The following is a 20,562-nucleotide window of genomic DNA, read 5'->3' on the forward strand; positions in this document are numbered from 1 at the left end:
CGTAGTCGGCAGGATTCGAACCTGCGCGGGATAACTCAATGGATTTCTAGTCCATCGCCTTAACCACTCGGCCACGACTACTGTGTCGCTGCCTTTTTAAACTTTACTCAGAAAAAACTCAGTCATCCCTCTCTGTGTCGCAGACGGCCAAAGACTCCTGAAAAATTCTCCGTTTGCTAAAAATCTGGACGAGGCAATCTCATCCACCTGTATTTTTATAGTTCCATATTGCTCTGGAACTTTTTAATATGCATCTCTTCCAAGAAACAGAAGTAAAATTCGACACCTTGAAACAACTGCCTCCCCGTCGGCGAATTGAACGCCGGTCTCCCGCGTGACAGGCGGGGATACTCACCACTATACTAACGAGGAACTGACGGGTACCAGCTCTGTCAGATTAGGAATCGAGTCACTGTGAACAGCACTGGAGAACAGGAGAAGTCGACAGACACATTGAGAGACAGAGACAAACCGACAAACAGGGAGAGACAGACAGCGAGATAGAGACAACGAGAGACAGAAAGTGTGAGACTGAGAAGGAGAGGCAGACTGAGTGAGAAAAAGACTCATATATATACATATACAGAGATGTGTGTGTGATCTATTAAGAGAGAGACGGAAAGAGTGAGAGAAAGACAATGATAAAGACAGTGATAAGGAGAGAGACAGATAGAGAGAGAGCGATAGAGACTAAAACAGAAAATGATGGAAATACTTCTCAGCTTACAGGCAGGGACTAACAGAGACAGGCAAAGACATGGACAGACCGAAATGATGGGAAAGAGAGAGCCAGTCAGACAAACAGTCAGAGAGAATCCCATTGGACCAGACGTGGCACCGTGAGAAAGAGACAGATTGAGAGACAGAGACAAACAGAGAAACAGGGACAGACAGAGTGAATCAGACTGAGAGAGACAAAGACTCAAACATACAAAACTCTCTGAAGAGAGAGAGAGAGGCAGAAACCGAGCGACACAGATACATTTCACAATTTCATTTCATTATCGGTTCAGAGTGTCACATTGTTACAGAAAATTGCTGATTCAACCGATGAAAATCCGGTCTCACTGATCAGAATGGGAGAATATCCGTGTTAAATTAAAGAGATACCAGGAGTGTGGGACAAACCCACGCGGGACAAACCCATTGAGTTTTAAGGCCAACGCCTCAACCACTCGGCTATTCTGGTCCTGTGAGAACCTGGATTCTGTCTCTGTGAGAATCTGGGCTTCAACCCCAACCCCACATACAAACAGATGCACATCGGCTTTCAGTGAGCATTTACGAACATTTTTAGTAATATTGACACGGGGGCAACTCTCCTATTCTTTTTCGAGTAATGCACTGGGAACTTTCATATCCACCCGAGGGTGCAGACGGAGCTTCAATTTAACATTTCATCCGAAAGTCAACAGCTTCAACATTACAAAATTCCCCAAGTGCTGCACTTGAGTGTTAGCCAAGATGATATGCTCAAGTCTCAGGAGTGCGACTTGAACAGACAAACTCCCGATTCAGTCGAGAATGCGGCCACTGAACCAAAGCCGATACAAAAGTTCACAACCGTATTATTTTCCCCAAGTCGTTTTTATAAGTTCCAGGACATACCAAATTCATGGTGATGATTTCCAGTGACAGTTGCACATACACAGAGACATATAAATAGATAGACAGACACAGAGACCCACACACACATAACCAAAAATTTGCACGCACCAACGGGCATGCACAGATGCCTCAGACATCTCGAGGGAAAGATAGGCTGAATCACTGTCGCAACTTTGACTGATGTTTGCGATTTTTGAAACGGATGTATCGTGAATATTGCAGATTAATAAAAATGAGAAAAAAATGTCAAAGTTGAAAGGTGTGGGACGTTATTCCATCGATCTCAGGATCAGTTTGGCAGAGAACCGGTTAAATTATGAAATGGAATGAAAAATGCTGAGAATCGTAGTCGGCAGGATTCGAACCTGCGCGGGATAACTCAATGGATTTCTAGTCCATCGCCTTAACCACTCGGCCACGACTACTGTGTCGCTGCCTTTTTAAACTTTACTCAGAAAAAACTCAGTCATCCCTCTCTGTGTCGCAGACGGCCAAAGACTCCTGAAAAATTCTCCGTTTGCTAAAAATCTGGACGAGGCAATCTCATCCACCTGTATTTTTATAGTTCCATATTGCTCTAAAACTTTTTAATATGCATCTCTTCCAAAAAACAGAAGTAAAATTCGTCATCTTGAAACAACTGCCTCCCCGTCGGGGAATTGAACCCCGGTCTCCCGCGTGACAGGCATGTTTACTCACCACTATACTAACGAGGAACTGACGGGTGCCAGCTCTGTCAGAGCAGGAATCGAGTCACTGTGAACAGCACTGGACAACAGGAGAAGTCGACAGACACATTGAGAGACAGAGACAAACCGACAAACAGGGAGAGACAAACAGGGAGAGACAGACAGCGAGAGACAGAAAGTGTGAGACTGAGAAGGAGAGGCAGACTGAGTGAGAAAAAGACTCAAATATATACATATACAGAGATGTGTGTGTGATCTATTAAGAGAGAGAGGGAAAGAGTGAGAGAAAGACAATGATAAAGACAGTGACAAGGAGAGAGACAGATAGAGAGAGAGCGATAGAGACTAAAACAGAAAATGATGGAAATACTGCTCAGCTTACAGGCAGGGACTAACAGAGACAGGCAAAGACATGGACAGACCGAAATGATGGGAAAGAGAGAGCCAGTCAGACAAACAGTCAGAGAGAATCCCATTGGAACAGACGTGGCACCGTGAGAAAGAGACAGATTGAGAGACAGAGACAAACAGAGAAACAGGGACAGACAGAGTGAGTCAGACTGAGAGAGACAAAGACTCAAACATACAAAACTCTCTGAAGAGACAGAGAGAGGCAGAAACCGAGCGACACAGATACATTTCACAATTTCATTTCATTATCGGTTCAGAGTGTCACATTATTACAGAAAATTGCTGATTCAACCGATGAAAATCCGGTCTCACTGATCAGAATGGGAGAATATCCGTGTTAAATTAAAGAGATACCAGGAGTGGGGGACAAACCCACGCGGGACAAACCCATTGAGTTTTAAGGCCAACGCCTCAACCACTCGGCTATTCTGGTCCTGTGAGAACCTGGATTCTGTCTCTGTGAGAATCTGGGCTTCAACCCCAACCCCACATACAAACAGATGCACATCGGCTTTCAGTGAGCATTTACGAACATTTTTAGTAATATTGACACGGGGGCAACTCTCCTATTCTTTGTCGAATAATGCACTGGGAACTTTCATATCCACCCGAGGGAGCAGACGGAGCTTCAACTTAACATTTCATCCGAATGTCAACAGCTTCAACATTGCAAAATTCCACAAGTGCTGCACTTGAATGTTAGCCAAGATGATATGCTCAAGTCTCAGGAGTGCGACTTGAACAGACAAACTCCCGATTCAGTCGATAATGCGGCCACTGAACCAAAGCCGATACAAAAGTTCACAACCGTATTATTTTCCCCAAGTCATTTTTATAAGTTCCAGGACATACCAAATTCATGGTGATGATTTCCAGTGACAGTTGCATATTCACAAAGACATATAAATAGATAGACAGACACAGAGACCCACACACACATAACCAAAAATTTGCACGCACCAACAGGCATGCACAGATGCCTCAGACATCTCGAGGGAGAGATAGGCTGAATCAGTGTCGCAACTTTGACTGATGTTTGCGATTTTTGAAACGGATGTATCGTGAATATTGCAGATTAATAAAAATGTCAAAGTTGAAAGGTGTGGGACGTTATTCCATCTATCTCAGGATCAGTTTGGCAGAGAACCGGTTAAATTGTGAAATGGAATGAAAAATGCTGAGAATCGTCGTCGGCAGGATTCGAACCTACGCGGGATAACCCAATGGATTTCTAGTCCATCGCCTTAACCACTCGGTCACGACTACTGTGTCGCTAGCTTTTTAAACTTTACTCAGAAAAAACTCAGTCATCCATCTCTGTGCAGCAGACGGCCAACAACTCCTGAAAATTTCTCCGTTTGCTAAAAATCTGGACGAGGCAATCTCATGTACCAGTATTTTTACAGTTCCATATTGCTCTGGAACTTTTTAATATGCATCTCTTCCAAGAAACAGAAGTAAAATTCGACATCTTGAAACAACTGCCTCCCCGTTGGGGAATTGAACCCCGGTGTCCCGCGTGACAGGCGGGGAAACTCACCACTACACTAACGAGGAACTGACGGGAACCAGTTCTGTCAGAGCAGGAATCGAGTCACTGTGAACAGAACTGGACACCAGGAGTAGTCGACAGACACATTGAGAGACAGAGACAAACCGACAAACAGGGAGATACAGACAACGAGATAGAGACAACGAAAGACAGAAAGTGTGAGACTGAGAAGGAGAGGCAGACTGAGTGAGAAAAAGACCCAAATATATACATATACAGAGATGTGTGTGTGATCTATTAAGAGAGAGAGGGAAAGAGTGAGAGAAAGACAATGATAAAGACAGTGACGCGGAGAGAGACAGATAGAGAGAGAGCGATAGAGACTAAAACAGAAAATGATGGAAATATTTCTCAGCTTACAGGCAGGGACTAACAGAGACAGGCAAAGACATGGACAGACCGAAATGATGGGAAAGAGAGAGCCAGTCAGACAAACAGTCAGAGAGAATCCCATTGGAACAGACGTGGCACCGTGAGAAAGAGACAGATTGAGAGACAGAGACAAACAGAGAAACAGGGACAGACAGAGTGAGTCAGACTGAGAGAGACAAAGACTCAAACATACAAAACTCTCTGAAGAGACAGAGAGAGGCAGAAACCGAGCGACACAGGTACATTTCACAATTTCATTTCATTATCGGTTCAGAGTGTCACGTTGTTACAGAAAATTGCTGATTCAACCGATGAAAATCCGGTCTCACTGATCAGAATGGGAGAATATCCGTGTTAAATTAAAGAGATACCAGGAGTGGGGGACAAACCCACGCGGGACAAACCCATTGAATTTTAAGGCCAACGCCTCAACCACTCGGCTATTCTGGTCCTGTGAGAACCTGGATTCTGTCTCTGTGAGAATCTGGGCTTCAACCCCAACCCCACATACAAACAGATGCACATCGGCTTTCAGTGAGCATTTACGAACATTTTTAGTAATATTGACACGGGGGCAACTCTCCTATGCTTTTTCGAATAATGCACTGGGAACTTTCATATCCACCCGAGGGTGCAGACGGAGCTTCAACTTAACATTTCATCCGAATGTCAACAGCTTCAACATTGCAAAATTCCACAAGTGCTGCACTTGAATGTTAGCCAAGATGTTATGCTCAAGTCTCAGGAGTGCGACTTGAACAGACAAACTCCCGATTCAGTCGAGAATGCGGCCACTGAACCAAAGCCGATACAAAAGTTCACAACCGTATTATTTTCCCCAAGTCATTTTTATAAGTTCCAGGACATACCAAATTCATGGTGATGATTTCCAGTGACAGTTGCATATTCACAAAGACATATAAATAGATAGACAGACACAGAGACCCACACACACATAACCAAAAATTTGCACGCACCAACAGGCATGCACAGATGCCTCAGACATCTCGAGGGATAGACAGGCTGAATCACTGTCGCAACTTTGACTGATGTTTGCGATTTTTGAAACGGATGTATCGTGAATATTGCAGATTAATAAAAATGAGAAAAAAATGTCAAAGTTGAAAGGTGTGGGACGTTATTCCATCGATCTCAGGATCAGTTTGGCAGAGAACCGGTTAAATTATGAAATGGAATGAAAAATGCTGAGAATCGTAGTCGGCAGCATTCGAACCTGCGCGGGATAACTCAATGGATTTCTAGTCCATCGCCTTAACCACTCGGCCACGACTACTGTGTCGCTGCCTTTTTAAACTTTACTCAGAAAAATTTCAGTCATCCCTCTCTGTGTAGCAGACGGCCAAAGACTCCTGAAAAATTCTCCGTTTGCTAAAAATCTGGACGAGGCAATCTCATCTACCTGTATTTTTATAGTTCCATATTGCTCTAAAACTTTTTAATATGCATCTCTTCCAAAAAACAGAAGTAAAATTCGTCATCTTGAAACAACTGCCTCCCCGTCGGGGAATTGAACCCCGGTCACCCGCGTGACAGGCATGTTTACTCACCACTATACTAACGAGGAACTGACGGGTGCCAGCTCTGTCAGAGCAGGAATCGAGTCACTGTGAACAGCACTGGACAACAGGAGAAGTCGACAGACACATTGAGAGACAGAGACAAACCGACAAACAGGGAGAGACAAACAGGGAGAGACAGACAGCGAGAGACAGAAAGTGTGAGACTGAGAAGGAGAGGCAGACTGAGTGAGAAAAAGACTCAAATATATACATATACAGAGATGTGTGTGTGATCTATTAAGAGAGAGAGGGAAAGAGTGAGAGAAAGACAATGATAAAGACAGTGACAAGGAGAGAGACAGATAGAGAGAGAGCGATAGAGACTAAAACAGAAAATGATGGAAATACTGCTCAGCTTACAGGCAGGGACTAACAGAGACAGGCAAAGACATGGACAGACCGAAATGATGGGAAAGAGAGAGCCAGTCAGACAAACAGTCAGAGAGAATCCCATTGGAACAGACGTGGCACCGTGAGAAAGAGACAGATTGAGAGACAGAGACAAACAGAGAAACAGGGACAGACAGAGTGAGTCAGACTGAGAGAGACAAAGACTCAAACATACAAAACTCTCTGAAGAGAGAGAGAGAGGCAGAAACCGAGCGACACAGATACATTTCACAATTTCATTTCATTATCGGTTCAGAGTGTCACATTGTTACAGAAAATTGCTGATTCAACCGATTAAAATCCGGTCTCACTGATCAGAATGGGAGAATATCCGTGTTAAATTAAAGAGATATCAGGAGTGGGGGACAAACCCACGCGGGACAAACCCATTGAGTTTTAAGGCCAACGCCTCAACCACTCGGCTATTCTGGTCCTGTGAGAACCTGGATTCTGTCTCTGTGAGAATCTGGGCTTCAACCCCAACCCCACATACAAACAGATGCACATCGGCTTTCAGTGAGCATTTACGAACATTTTTAGTAATATTGACACGGGGGCAACTCTCCTATTCTTTTTCGAATAATGCACTGGGAACTTTCATATCCACCCGAGGGTGCAGACGGAGCTTCAACTTAACATTTCATCCGAATGTCAACAGCTTCAACATTGCAAAATTCCCCAAGTGCTGCACTTGAGTGTTAGCCAAGATGATATGCTCAAGTCTCAGGAGTGCGACTTGAACAGACAAACTCCCGATTCAGTCGATAATGCGGCCACTGAACCAAAGCCGATACAAAAGTTCACAACCGTATTATTTTCCCCAAGTCATTTTTATAAGTTCCAGGACATACCAAATTCATGGTGATGATTTCCAGTGACAGTTGCATATTCACAAAGACATATAAATAGATAGACAGACACAGAGACCCACACACACATAACCAAAAATTTGCACGCACCAACAGGCATGCACAGATGCCTCAGACATCTCGAGGGAGAGATAGGCTGAATCAGTGTCGCAACTTTGACTGATGTTTGCGATTTTTGAAACGGATGTATCGTGAATATTGCAGATTAATAAAAATGTCAAAGTTGAAAGGTGTGGGACGTTATTCCATCTATCTCAGGATCAGTTTGGCAGAGAACCGGTTAAATTGTGAAATGGAATGAAAAATGCTGAGAATCGTCGTCGGCAGGATTCGAACCTACGCGGGATAACCCAATGGATTTCTAGTCCATCGCCTTAACCACTCGGTCACGACTACTGTGTCGCTAGCTTTTTAAACTTTACTCAGAAAAAACTCAGTCATCCATCTCTGTGCAGCAGACGGCCAACAACTCCTGAAAATTTCTCCGTTTGCTAAAAATCTGGACGAGGCAATCTCATCCACCTGTATTTTTACAGTTCCATATTGCTCTGGAACTTTTTAATATGCATCTCTTCCAAGAAACAGAAGTAAAATTCGACATCTTGAAACAACTGCCTCCCCGTTGGGGAATTGAACCCCGGTGTCCCGCGTGATAGGCGGGGAAACTCACCACTACACTAACGAGGAACTGACGGGAACCAGTTCTGTCAGAGCAGGAATCGAGTCACTGTGAACAGAACTGGACACCAGGAGTAGTCGACAGACACATTGAGAGACAGAGACAAACCGACAAACAGGGAGATACAGACAACGAGATAGAGACAACGAAAGACAGAAAGTGTGAGACTGAGAAGGAGAGGCAGACTGAGTGAGAAAAAGACCCAAATATATACATATACAGAGATGTGTGTGTGATCTATTAAGAGAGAGACGGAAAGAGTGAGAGAAAGACAATGATAAAGACAGTGACGCGGAGAGAGACAGATAGAGAGAGAGCGATAGAGACTAAAACAGAAAATGATGGAAATATTTCTCAGCTTACAGGCAGGGACTAACAGAGACAGGCAAAGACATGGACAGACCGAAATGATGGGAAAGAGAGAGCCAGTCAGACAAACAGTCAGAGAGAATCCCATTGGAACAGACGTGGCACCGTGAGAAAGAGACAGATTGAGAGACAGAGACAAACAGAGAAACAGGGACAGACAGAGTGAGTCAGACTGAGAGAGACAAAGACTCAAACATACAAAACTCTCTGAAGAGACAGAGAGAGGCAGAAACCGAGCGACACAGATACATTTCACAATTTCATTTCATTATCGGTTCAGAGTGTCACATTGTTACAGAAAATTGCTGATTCAACCGATGAAAATCCGGTCTCACTGATCAGAATGGGAGAATATCCGTGTTAAATTAAAGAGATATCAGGAGTGGGGGACAAACCCACGCGGGACAAACCCATTGAGTTTTAAGGCCAACGCCTCAACCACTCGGCTATTCTGGTCCTGTGAGAACCTGGATTCTGTCTCTGTGAGAATCTGGGCTTCAACCCCAACCCCACATACAAACAGATGCACATCGGCTTTCAGTGAGCATTTACGAACATTTTTAGTAATATTGACACGGGGGCAACTCTCCTATTCTTTTTCGAATAATGCACTGGGAACTTTCATATCCACCCGAGGGTGCAGACGGAGCTTCAACTTAACATTTCATCCGAATGTCAACAGCTTCAACATTGCAAAATTCCCCAAGTGCTGCACTTGAGTGTTAGCCAAGATGATATGCTCAAGTCTCAGGAGTGCGACTTGAACAGACAAACTCCCGATTCAGTCGATAATGCGGCCACTGAACCAAAGCCGATACAAAAGTTCACAACCGTATTATTTTCCCCAAGTCATTTTTATAAGTTCCAGGACATACCAAATTCATGGTGATGATTTCCAGTGACAGTTGCATATTCACAAAGACATATAAATAGATAGACAGACACAGAGACCCACACACACATAACCAAAAATTTGCACGCACCAACAGGCATGCACAGATGCCTCAGACATCTCGAGGGAGAGATAGGCTGAATCAGTGTCGCAACTTTGACTGATGTTTGCGATTTTTGAAACGGATGTATCGTGAATATTGCAGATTAATAAAAATGTCAAAGTTGAAAGGTGTGGGACGTTATTCCATCTATCTCAGGATCAGTTTGGCAGAGAACCGGTTAAATTGTGAAATGGAATGAAAAATGCTGAGAATCGTCGTCGGCAGGATTCGAACCTACGCGGGATAACCCAATGGATTTCTAGTCCATCGCCTTAACCACTCGGTCACGACTACTGTGTCGCTAGCTTTTTAAACTTTACTCAGAAAAAACTCAGTCATCCATCTCTGTGCAGCAGACGGCCAACAACTCCTGAAAATTTCTCCGTTTGCTAAAAATCTGGACGAGGCAATCTCATCCACCTGTATTTTTACAGTTCCATATTGCTCTGGAACTTTTTAATATGCATCTCTTCCAAGAAACAGAAGTAAAATTCGACATCTTGAAACAACTGCCTCCCCGTTGGGGAATTGAACCCCGGTGTCCCGCGTGATAGGCGGGGAAACTCACCACTACACTAACGAGGAACTGACGGGAACCAGTTCTGTCAGAGCAGGAATCGAGTCACTGTGAACAGAACTGGACACCAGGAGTAGTCGACAGACACATTGAGAGACAGAGACAAACCGACAAACAGGGAGATACAGACAACGAGATAGAGACAACGAAAGACAGAAAGTGTGAGACTGAGAAGGAGAGGCAGACTGAGTGAGAAAAAGACCCAAATATATACATATACAGAGATGTGTGTGTGATCTATTAAGAGAGAGACGGAAAGAGTGAGAGAAAGACAATGATAAAGACAGTGACGCGGAGAGAGACAGATAGAGAGAGAGCGATAGAGACTAAAACAGAAAATGATGGAAATATTTCTCAGCTTACAGGCAGGGACTAACAGAGACAGGCAAAGACATGGACAGACCGAAATGATGGGAAAGAGAGAGCCAGTCAGACAAACAGTCAGAGAGAATCCCATTGGAACAGACGTGGCACCGTGAGAAAGAGACAGATTGAGAGACAGAGACAAACAGAGAAACAGGGACAGACAGAGTGAGTCAGACTGAGAGAGACAAAGACTCAAACATACAAAACTCTCTGAAGAGACAGAGAGAGGCAGAAACCGAGCGACACAGGTACATTTCACAATTTCATTTCATTATCGGTTCAGAGTGTCACGTTGTTACAGAAAATTGCTGATTCAACCGATGAAAATCCGGTCTCACTGATCAGAATGGGAGAATATCCGTGTTAAATTAAAGAGATACCAGGAGTGGGGGACAAACCCACGCGGGACAAACCCATTGAATTTTAAGGCCAACGCCTCAACCACTCGGCTATTCTGGTCCTGTGAGAACCTGGATTCTGTCTCTGTGAGAATCTGGGCTTCAACCCCAACCCCACATACAAACAGATGCACATCGGCTTTCAGTGAGCATTTACGAACATTTTTAGTAATATTGACACGGGGGCAACTCTCCTATGCTTTTTCGAATAATGCACTGGGAACTTTCATATCCACCCGAGGGTGCAGACGGAGCTTCAACTTAACATTTCATCCGAATGTCAACAGCTTCAACATTGCAAAATTCCACAAGTGCTGCACTTGAATGTTAGCCAAGATGTTATGCTCAAGTCTCAGGAGTGCGACTTGAACAGACAAACTCCCGATTCAGTCGAGAATGCGGCCACTGAACCAAAGCCGATACAAAAGTTCACAACCGTATTATTTTCCCCAAGTCATTTTTATAAGTTCCAGGACATACCAAATTCATGGTGATGATTTCCAGTGACAGTTGCATATTCACAAAGACATATAAATAGATAGACAGACACAGAGACCCACACACACATAACCAAAAATTTGCACGCACCAACAGGCATGCACAGATGCCTCAGACATCTCGAGGGATAGACAGGCTGAATCACTGTCGCAACTTTGACTGATGTTTGCGATTTTTGAAACGGATGTATCGTGAATATTGCAGATTAATAAAAATGAGAAAAAAATGTCAAAGTTGAAAGGTGTGGGACGTTATTCCATCGATCTCAGGATCAGTTTGGCAGAGAACCGGTTAAATTATGAAATGGAATGAAAAATGCTGAGAATCGTAGTCGGCAGCATTCGAACCTGCGCGGGATAACTCAATGGATTTCTAGTCCATCGCCTTAACCACTCGGCCACGACTACTGTGTCGCTGCCTTTTTAAACTTTACTCAGAAAAATTTCAGTCATCCCTCTCTGTGTAGCAGACGGCCAAAGACTCCTGAAAAATTCTCCGTTTGCTAAAAATCTGGACGAGGCAATCTCATCTACCTGTATTTTTATAGTTCCATATTGCTCTAAAACTTTTTAATATGCATCTCTTCCAAAAAACAGAAGTAAAATTCGTCATCTTGAAACAACTGCCTCCCCGTCGGGGAATTGAACCCCGGTCTCCCGCGTGACAGGCGGGGATACTCACCACTATACTAACGAGGAACTGACGGGTGCCAGCTCTGTCAGAGCAGGAATCGAGTCACTGTGAACAGCACTGGACAACAGGAGAAGTCGACAGACACATTGAGAGACAGAGACAAACCGACAAACAGGGAGAGACAAACAGGGAGAGACAGACAGCGAGAGACAGAAAGTGTGAGACTGAGAAGGAGAGGCAGACTGAGTGAGAAAAAGACTCAAATATATACATATACAGAGATGTGTGTGTGATCTATTAAGAGAGAGAGGGAAAGAGTGAGAGAAAGACAATGATAAAGACAGTGACAAGGAGAGAGACAGATAGAGAGAGAGCGATAGAGACTAAAACAGAAAATGATGGAAATACTGCTCAGCTTACAGGCAGGGACTAACAGAGACAGGCAAAGACATGGACAGACCGAAATGATGGGAAAGAGAGAGCCAGTCAGACAAACAGTCAGAGAGAATCCCATTGGAACAGACGTGGCACCGTGAGAAAGAGACAGATTGAGAGACAGAGACAAACAGAGAAACAGGGACAGACAGAGTGAGTCAGACTGAGAGAGACAAAGACTCAAACATACAAAACTCTCTGAAGAGAGAGAGAGAGGCAGAAACCGAGCGACACAGATACATTTCACAATTTCATTTCATTATCGGTTCAGAGTGTCACATTGTTACAGAAAATTGCTGATTCAACCGATTAAAATCCGGTCTCACTGATCAGAATGGGAGAATATCCGTGTTAAATTAAAGAGATATCAGGAGTGGGGGACAAACCCACGCGGGACAAACCCATTGAGTTTTAAGGCCAACGCCTCAACCACTCGGCTATTCTGGTCCTGTGAGAACCTGGATTCTGTCTCTGTGAGAATCTGGGCTTCAACCCCAACCCCACATACAAACAGATGCACATCGGCTTTCAGTGAGCATTTACGAACATTTTTAGTAATATTGACACGGGGGCAACTCTCCTATTCTTTTTCGAATAATGCACTGGGAACTTTCATATCCACCCGAGGGTGCAGACGGAGCTTCAACTTAACATTTCATCCGAATGTCAACAGCTTCAACATTGCAAAATTCCCCAAGTGCTGCACTTGAGTGTTAGCCAAGATGATATGCTCAAGTCTCAGGAGTGCGACTTGAACAGACAAACTCCCGATTCAGTCGATAATGCGGCCACTGAACCAAAGCCGATACAAAAGTTCACAACCGTATTATTTTCCCCAAGTCATTTTTATAAGTTCCAGGACATACCAAATTCATGGTGATGATTTCCAGTGACAGTTGCATATTCACAAAGACATATAAATAGATAGACAGACACAGAGACCCACACACACATAACCAAAAATTTGCACGCACCAACAGGCATGCACAGATGCCTCAGACATCTCGAGGGAGAGATAGGCTGAATCAGTGTCGCAACTTTGACTGATGTTTGCGATTTTTGAAACGGATGTATCGTGAATATTGCAGATTAATAAAAATGTCAAAGTTGAAAGGTGTGGGACGTTATTCCATCTATCTCAGGATCAGTTTGGCAGAGAACCGGTTAAATTGTGAAATGGAATGAAAAATGCTGAGAATCGTCGTCGGCAGGATTCGAACCTAAGCGGGATAACCCAATGGATTTCTAGTCCATCGCCTTAACCACTCGGTCACGACTACTGTGTCGCTAGCTTTTTAAACTTTACTCAGAAAAAACTCAGTCATCCATCTCTGTGCAGCAGACGGCCAACAACTCCTGAAAATTTCTCCGTTTGCTAAAAATCTGGACGAGGCAATCTCATCCACCTGTATTTTTACAGTTCCATATTGCTCTGGAACTTTTTAATATGCATCTCTTCCAAGAAACAGAAGTAAAATTCGACATCTTGAAACAACTGCCTCCCCGTTGGGGAATTGAACCCCGGTGTCCCGCGTGATAGGCGGGGAAACTCACCACTACACTAACGAGGAACTGACGGGAACCAGTTCTGTCAGAGCAGGAATCGAGTCACTGTGAACAGAACTGGACACCAGGAGTAGTCGACAGACACATTGAGAGACAGAGACAAACCGACAAACAGGGAGATACAGACAACGAGATAGAGACAACGAAAGACAGAAAGTGTGAGACTGAGAAGGAGAGGCAGACTGAGTGAGAAAAAGACCCAAATATATACATATACAGAGATGTGTGTGTGATCTATTAAGAGAGAGAGGGAAAGAGTGAGAGAAAGACAATGATAAAGACAGTGACGCGGAGAGAGACAGATAGAGAGAGAGCGATAGAGACTAAAACAGAAAATGATGGAAATATTTCTCAGCTTACAGGCAGGGACTAACAGAGACAGGCAAAGACATGGACAGACCGAAATGATGGGAAAGAGAGAGCCAGTCAGACAAACAGTCAGAGAGAATCCCATTGGAACAGACGTGGCACCGTGAGAAAGAGACAGATTGAGAGACAGAGACAAACAGAGAAACAGGGACAGACAGAGTGAGTCAGACTGAGAGAGACAAAGACTCAAACATACAAAACTCTCTGAAGAGACAGAGAGAGGCAGAAACCGAGCGACACAGGTACATTTCACAATTTCATTTCATTATCGGTTCAGAGTGTCACGTTGTTACAGAAAATTGCTGATTCAACCGATGAAAATCCGGTCTCACTGATCAGAATGGGAGAATATCCGTGTTAAATTAAAGAGATACCAGGAGTGGGGGACAAACCCACGCGGGACAAACCCATTGAATTTTAAGGCCAACGCCTCAACCACTCGGCTATTCTGGTCCTGTGAGAACCTGGATTCTGTCTCTGTGAGAATCTGGGCTTCAACCCCAACCCCACATACAAACAGATGCACATCGGCTTTCAGTGAGCATTTACGAACATTTTTAGTAATATTGACACGGGGGCAACTCTCCTATGCTTTTTCGAATAATGCACTGGGAACTTTCATATCCACCCGAGGGTGCAGACGGAGCTTCAACTTAACATTTCATCCGAATGTCAACAGCTTCAACATTGCAAAATTCCACAAGTGCTGCACTTGAATGTTAGCCAAGATGTTATGCTCAAGTCTCAGGAGTGCGACTTGAACAGACAAACTCCCGATTCAGTCGAGAATGCGGCCACTGAACCAAAGCCGATACAAAAGTTCACAACCGTATTATTTTCCCCAAGTCATTTTTATAAGTTCCAGGACATACCAAATTCATGGTGATGATTTCCAGTGACAGTTGCATATTCACAAAGACATATAAATAGATAGACAGACACAGAGACCCACACACACATAACCAAAAATTTGCACGCACCAACAGGCATGCACAGATGCCTCAGACATCTCGAGGGATAGACAGGCTGAATCACTGTCGCAACTTTGACTGATGTTTGCGATTTTTGAAACGGATGTATCGTGAATATTGCAGATTAATAAAAATGAGAAAAAAATGTCAAAGTTGAAAGGTGTGGGACGTTATTCCATCGATCTCAGGATCAGTTTGGCAGAGAACCGGTTAAATTATGAAATGGAATGAAAAATGCTGAGAATCGTAGTCGGCAGCATTCGAACCTGCGCGGGATAACTCAATGGATTTCTAGTCCATCGCCTTAACCACTCGGCCACGACTACTGTGTCGCTGCCTTTTTAAACTTTACTCAGAAAAATTTCAGTCATCCCTCTCTGTGTAGCAGACGGCCAAAGACTCCTGAAAAATTCTCCGTTTGCTAAAAATCTGGACGAGGCAATCTCATCTACCTGTATTTTTATAGTTCCATATTGCTCTAAAACTTTTTAATATGCATCTCTTCCAAAAAACAGAAGTAAAATTCGTCATCTTGAAACAACTGCCTCCCCGTCGGGGAATTGAACCCCGGTCACCCGCGTGACAGGCATGTTTACTCACCACTATACTAACGAGGAACTGACGGATGCCAGCTCTGTCAGAGCAGGAATCGAGTCACTGTGAACAGCACTGGACAACAGGAGAAGTCGACAGACACATTGAGAGACAGAGACAAACCGACAAACAGGGAGAGACAAACAGGGAGAGACAGACAGCGAGAGACAGAAAGTGTGAGACTGAGAAGGAGAGGCAGACTGAGTGAGAAAAAGACTCAAATATATACATATACAGAGATGTGTGTGTGATCTATTAAGAGAGAGAGGGAAAGAGTGAGAGAAAGACAATGATAAAGACAGTGACAAGGAGAGAGACAGATAGAGAGAGAGCGATAGAGACTAAAACAGAAAATGATGGAAATACTGCTCAGCTTACAGGCAGGGACTAACAGAGACAGGCAAAGACATGGACAGACCGAAATGATGGGAAAGAGAGAGCCAGTCAGACAAACAGTCAGAGAGAATCCCATTGGAACAGACGTGGCACCGTGAGAAAGAGACAGATTGAGAGACAGAGACAAACAGAGAAACAGGGACAGACAGAGTGAGTCAGACTGAGAGAGACAAAGACTCAAACATACAAAACTCTCTGAAGAGAGAGAGAGAGGCAGAAACCGAGCGACACAGATACATTTCACAATTTCATTTCATTATCGGTTCAGAGTGTCACATTGTTACAGAAAATTGCTGATTCAACCGATTAAAATCCGGTCTCACTGATCAGAATGGGAGAATATCCGTGTTAAATTAAAGAGATATCAGGAGTGGGGGACAAACCCACGCGGGACAAACCCATTGAGTTTTAAGGCCAACGCCTCAACCACTCGGCTATTCTGGTCCTGTGAGAACCTGGATTCTGTCTCTGTGAGAATCTGGGCTTCAACCCCAACCCCACATACAAACAGATGCACATCGGCTTTCAGTGAGCATTTACGAACATTTTTAGTAATATTGACACGGGGGCAACTCTCCTATTCTTTTTCGAATAATGCACTGGGAACTTTCATATCCACCCGAGGGTGCAGACGGAGCTTCAACTTAACATTTCATCCGAATGTCAACAGCTTCAACATTGCAAAATTCCCCAAGTGCTGCACTTGAGTGTTAGCCAAGATGATATGCTCAAGTCTCAGGAGTGCGACTTGAACAGACAAACTCCCGATTCAGTCGATAATGCGGCCACTGAACCAAAGCCGATACAAAAGTTCACAACCGTATTATTTTCCCCAAGTCATTTTTATAAGTTCCAGGACATACCAAATTCATGGTGATGATTTCCAGTGACAGTTGCATATTCACAAAGACATATAAATAGATAGACAGACACAGAGACCCACACACACATAACCAAAAATTTGCACGCACCAACAGGCATGCACAGATGCCTCAGACATCTCGAGGGAGAGATAGGCTGAATCAGTGTCGCAACTTTGACTGATGTTTGCGATTTTTGAAACGGATGTATCGTGAATATTGCAGATTAATAAAAATGTCAAAGTTGAAAGGTGTGGGACGTTATTCCATCTATCTCAGGATCAGTTTGGCAGAGAACCGGTTAAATTGTGAAATGGAATGAAAAATGCTGAGAATCGTCGTCGGCAGGATTCGAACCTACGCGGGATAACCCAATGGATTTCTAGTCCATCGCCTTAACCACTCGGTCACGACTACTGTGTCGCTAGCTTTTTAAACTTTACTCAGAAAAAACTCAGTCATCCATCTCTGTGCAGCAGACGGCCAACAACTCCTGAAAATTTCTCCGTTTGCTAAAAATCTGGACGAGGCAATCTCATCCACCTGTATTTTTACAGTTCCATATTGCTCTGGAACTTTTTAATATGCATCTCTTCCAAGAAACAGAAGTAAAATTCGACATCTTGAAACAACTGCCTCCCCGTTGGGGAATTGAACCCCGGTGTCCCGCGTGATAGGCGGGGAAACTCACCACTACACTAACGAGGAACTGACGGGAACCAGTTCTGTCAGAGCAGGAATCGAGTCACTGTGAACAGAACTGGACACCAGGAGTAGTCGACAGACACATTGAGAGACAGAGACAAACCGACAAACAGGGAGATACAGACAACGAGATAGAGACAACGAAAGACAGAAAGTGTGAGACTGAGAAGGAGAGGCAGACTGAGTGAGAAAAAGACCCAAATATATACATATACAGAGATGTGTGTGTGATCTATTAAGAGAGAGACGGAAAGAGTGAGAGAAAGACAATGATAAAGACAGTGACGCGGAGAGAGACAGATAGAGAGAGAGCGATAGAGACTAAAACAGAAAATGATGGAAATATTTCTCAGCTTACAGGCAGGGACTAACAGAGACAGGCAAAGACATGGACAGACCGAAATGATGGGAAAGAGAGAGCCAGTCAGACAAACAGTCAGAGAGAATCCCATTGGAACAGACGTGGCACCGTGAGAAAGAGACAGATTGAGAGACAGAGACAAACAGAGAAACAGGGACAGACAGAGTGAGTCAGACTGAGAGAGACAAAGACTCAAACATACAAAACTCTCTGAAGAGACAGAGAGAGGCAGAAACCGAGCGACACAGATACATTTCACAATTTCATTTCATTATCGGTTCAGAGTGTCACATTGTTACAGAAAATTGCTGATTCAACCGATGAAAATCCGGTCTCACTGATCAGAATGGGAGAATATCCGTGTTAAATTAAAGAGATATCAGGAGTGGGGGACAAACCCACGCGGGACAAACCCATTGAGTTTTAAGGCCAACGCCTCAACCACTCGGCTATTCTGGTCCTGTGAGAACCTGGATTCTGTCTCTGTGAGAATCTGGGCTTCAACCCCAACCCCACATACAAACAGATGCACATCGGCTTTCAGTGAGCATTTACGAACATTTTTAGTAATATTGACACGGGGGCAACTCTCCTATTCTTTTTCGAATAATGCACTGGGAACTTTCATATCCACCCGAGGGTGCAGACGGAGCTTCAACTTAACATTTCATCCGAATGTCAACAGCTTCAACATTGCAAAATTCCCCAAGTGCTGCACTTGAGTGTTAGCCAAGATGATATGCTCAAGTCTCAGGAGTGCGACTTGAACAGACAAACTCCCGATTCAGTCGATAATGCGGCCACTGAACCAAAGCCGATACAAAAGTTCACAACCGTATTATTTTCCCCAAGTCATTTTTATAAGTTCCAGGACATACCAAATTCATGGTGATGATTTCCAGTGACAGTTGCATATTCACAAAGACATATAAATAGATAGACAGACACAGAGACCCACACACACATAACCAAAAATTTGCACGCACCAACAGGCATGCACAGATGCCTCAGACATCTCGAGGGAGAGATAGGCTGAATCAGTGTCGCAACTTTGACTGATGTTTGCGATTTTTGAAACGGATGTATCGTGAATATTGCAGATTAATAAAAATGTCAAAGTTGAAAGGTGTGGGACGTTATTCCATCTATCTCAGGATCAGTTTGGCAGAGAACCGGTTAAATTGTGAAATGGAATGAAAAATGCTGAGAATCGTCGTCGGCAGGATTCGAACCTACGCGGGATAACCCAATGGATTTCTAGTCCATCGCCTTAACCACTCGGTCACGACTACTGTGTCGCTAGCTTTTTAAACTTTACTCAGAAAAAACTCAGTCATCCATCTCTGTGCAGCAGACGGCCAACAACTCCTGAAAATTTCTCCGTTTGCTAAAAATCTGGACGAGGCAATCTCATCCACCTGTATTTTTACAGTTCCATATTGCTCTGGAACTTTTTAATATGCATCTCTTCCAAGAAACAGAAGTAAAATTCGACATCTTGAAACAACTGCCTCCCCGTTGGGGAATTGAACCCCGGTGTCCCGCGTGATAGGCGGGGAAACTCACCACTACACTAACGAGGAACTGACGGGAACCAGTTCTGTCAGAGCAGGAATCGAGTCACTGTGAACAGAACTGGACACCAGGAGTAGTCGACAGACACATTGAGAGACAGAGACAAACCGACAAACAGGGAGATACAGACAACGAGATAGAGACAACGAAAGACAGAAAGTGTGAGACTGAGAAGGAGAGGCAGACTGAGTGAGAAAAAGACCCAAATATATACATATACAGAGATGTGTGTGTGATCTATTAAGAGAGAGAGGGAAAGAGTGAGAGAAAGACAATGATAAAGACAGTGACGCGGAGAGAGACAGATAGAGAGAGAGCGATAGAGACTAAAACAGAAAATGATGGAAATATTTCTCAGCTTACAGGCAGGGACTAACAGAGACAGGCAAAGACATGGACAGACCGAAATGATGGGAAAGAGAGAGCCAGTCAGACAAACAGTCAGAGAGAATCCCATTGGAACAGACGTGGCACCGTGAGAAAGAGACAGATTGAGAGACAGAGACAAACAGAGAAACAGGGACAGACAGAGTGAGTCAGACTGAGAGAGACAAAGACTCAAACATACAAAACTCTCTGAAGAGACAGAGAGAGGCAGAAACCGAGCGACACAGATACATTTCACAATTTCATTTCATTATCGGTTCAGAGTGTCACATTGTTACAGAAAATTGCTGATTCAACCGATGAAAATCCGGTCTCACTGATCAGAATGGGAGGATATCCGTGTTAAATTAGAAAGAT

General features: G+C 43.9%; 4 non-coding genes across 4 annotated transcripts; all 4 read right to left on the reverse strand.

The window, feature by feature from the left end:
• Positions 1-81, reverse strand: trnas-aga (transfer RNA serine (anticodon AGA)). Its single transcript has one exon. It is a non-coding gene; the product is annotated as a tRNA-Ser (tRNA).
• Positions 82-300: 219 nt separating this feature from the next.
• trnad-guc (transfer RNA aspartic acid (anticodon GUC)) lies at positions 301-372 on the reverse strand. Its single transcript has one exon. It is a non-coding gene; the product is annotated as a tRNA-Asp (tRNA).
• Positions 373-1,952: 1,580 nt separating this feature from the next.
• trnas-aga (transfer RNA serine (anticodon AGA)) lies at positions 1,953-2,033 on the reverse strand. The gene has a single exon. It is a non-coding gene; the product is annotated as a tRNA-Ser (tRNA).
• A 9,946-nt stretch (positions 2,034-11,979) lies between these two features.
• Positions 11,980-12,051, reverse strand: trnad-guc (transfer RNA aspartic acid (anticodon GUC)). The gene has a single exon. It is a non-coding gene; the product is annotated as a tRNA-Asp (tRNA).
• Between the last annotated feature and the right edge of the window lie 8,511 nt (positions 12,052-20,562).

Source organism: Pristiophorus japonicus, chromosome 23 (assembly GCF_044704955.1).
Source record: "Pristiophorus japonicus isolate sPriJap1 chromosome 23, sPriJap1.hap1, whole genome shotgun sequence".
NCBI classification, from domain to species: Eukaryota; Metazoa; Chordata; class Chondrichthyes; family Pristiophoridae; genus Pristiophorus; species Pristiophorus japonicus.